The sequence below is a fragment of the Humulus lupulus genome, chromosome 2, assembly GCF_963169125.1.
Source record: "Humulus lupulus chromosome 2, drHumLupu1.1, whole genome shotgun sequence".
NCBI lineage: Eukaryota > Viridiplantae > Streptophyta > Magnoliopsida > Rosales > Cannabaceae > Humulus > Humulus lupulus.
The window spans coordinates 125,099,141-125,101,872 of NC_084794.1; positions in this window are offsets into that span (position 1 = coordinate 125,099,141).

Here is a 2,732-nt window from a genome sequence, read left to right on the forward strand (position 1 = left end):
CATCCGAGTCTGAGCTCGAAGCTTCATCATTAGCCTCATTCCCCGATGGTGGACTCCTTCGGCGAGCTGGAGGTGGAGGCCTCACCTCTCTCCTCGGGGGGAGGATACCTGTGGGCAAAGGCACCTGCTCCCAATTATCATACTTCTTATTGGACCAGTCCGAGGTGAACTGGCCATCTCCCAAAAGCCCGCAAGCTCGGAGCTTGCTCTCATGTAAGAGGTACGAGAGAGACCTCCGGCCGTAAGGGAGTTGGAGCAGAGTCTCTTTATGCTCCTTCATGGCGTTGTCAGGTACAGGGCGGAGAAAGTTGGCTGGAAAATAAGGCACATTGCAACTAAGTACGAATCCACAAATAGGAACTCGAGCACAGAGATAAAGAAGGTTGGAATACTTACGAATCCGCCTGAATGAGTAGCACCGAGACGGGGACAGGCCATCTGTCCAGAAGAAGGCTTTTTTGAAATCAGGTGGATGATTAGCTCCGAAAGGTAGTAAAAGCCATCTCCTCCCCGAGCTTGGGAGGGATTACTTTTCAGACAGAAGAGATATAAAATCTCTTGCGGCGAAGGTCCTTCCCACTTCAGCTCGTGGTATAATGACCTTAGGGCAGACAGGACCCTGTAAGAATTGGTGTTGAGTTGGAACGGAGCCAACCCAAAAAAATCCGTGAAGTCCTTGAAAAAAGACTTCAAAGGCAATAGCGCTCCTGCCTTCATGTGATCCTGACTCCATGCTGCGTACCTCAGCCTGTTGTCAGGGTTTCCAACCCCTGGGGCATAGCAGCTACGTTCGTTAGCGGTCGGAGCTCGAAATCTCAAGGAGCTTAACAACCTAAGGCCATGGAAAGCCAGAATATCAGTTACCTGATTTATCGAGGTAACCGAACTCCAATAATGCTCGGCCTCGAAGATTTCTCTCTTCGGTTGCGAAGTAGAAGGCTCCCCCATGAGTGAAAATTGGAGCTCTCCCGGGTTGTACGCAACGGTCACTGTCAATTTAGGGTCAAGTGGGATCGGCCTAGGCCCTGAGTTGGATTCTGGATAGATAGCCTCTCGAAGGATTCTCCTTTTCTTCTCTATGACCTCGTCTATTTGGCGGCGATAATGAGCTCGAATATCTTCCTGTTCGCGCGCGAGGTCGTACTCACGAATCCGACGTTGATTATGAGCAAATAGCGACTCTGGTCTCAGGGTTTTTGGCGAGTAAGGGATTTCCAGCAACGACCCCCACCGTCTTTCCAGATTCTGCGACATCTAGCAAGAAAGAAAAAATGGTGAGGGCCATGCATGCAAGAGTTCAAAGGTTACGAGCTTGACAAGACAAGCTCGGAGCTTAAGAACGAACCGAGTTCGAAACTAAGACCCTTATTAAAGAGTCAGAACATGTATTCCACGATAGAAAGGAGGAGAGTGGAAAATTTTGTTTTAAAATCCCGAAAATCAGGGGAAAAAGAGTGACGGATATCCAGAAAACTTAATCTTGGGTATCGTGCGTTCTTCAAGGCCAAGGTTTTATACCCGATATCTTGGTGTACAAGAAACGTCTTTTAAAATTTTAAAACCCAGAAAGAAGAGATCTTGCTCGAACACCAAAACTGGGTATGGAACCAGTGATGTAAACCCAGTATGGAGACTTAAACATGAAAGCCTATCGGTCAAAAATTCCCTAACATATCGTACTAAGAAAATAAACTAGTACATTCACAGAAATAACAAGAACAATATGAACAGAAACTGGCATAAAGGAAAATGAAATGACAGTCGGACACTTACACAAGGATGGCGATTGCAGAGAAATCGTCGACTGAAGGAGAGGCTGCAGATATGAGCTCACGGTCTCGAACAAACTGGCGGTCCTCTGTTTCTTCGGCTGAGAAACCATGCACAACCAAGAAGTTCCCAGGGAGAGTTCTCTGGTTTTGATTTTGTTCTTTCCTTTGATGAACGAAAAATAGAAGGGAGACGAAGAATGAGGTCTTATATATAGATGGAAAAAGGGGATTAATCTGGGGCATTGAATAAAATCCTTACAAGATCTAACGGATATGGATTACTGATATGATGGTACCAGAAAGGTGGCAGACGAATGATCGTGGGCAGATTTCCAAGGTACTCGAGTACCCTGAATGGGCAATACCCGACTGACACGTGTCCATTCTCAAGTATGTGACGGTACGGTTCCCGAAGAAAGTAGTTCAAAAGTCTCCTTCTCATAGGATTCGAACAAATACTTTTGAGGGGGCAAGATGTTATACCCAGATTTCGAGCCATGAGAGTTGTGACCTCGAAAGCTGGATTCATAGAGAATGAACTTGTAAAGTCTGGAATATGTTCGGAATCTACACATTGAGCCTGCAAAGCAGAGACGACTTCGAAGATGGTAACCTCGAAATCCTCATGAGCTCGAGAGGTAGGCCCGAGGTGCATCTGTTCTCAGGGATGACCTCGGGTCAGGGCTCCGAGCCTGATGCGCGTACGAGCTCGAAATCATGTGGCCTCGGGATATGTTATGGCTCGAAAGCTAGTAAGAAACCTGGGAGAATATGGCCTTGGTGATATAGGATAATAACTTGGAATATCCTAATGAGTCATCTATAAAGAGACGCAGTCTACATTTATTACTGTAAATCCCCTACAATCAAGGGATATTATTTGATTAGTTATACGCTCCCTGGTCTTCAGGGAATGTTTCCTTTTATATCGGATCACAGGCATTTAATGTCATTTAATTT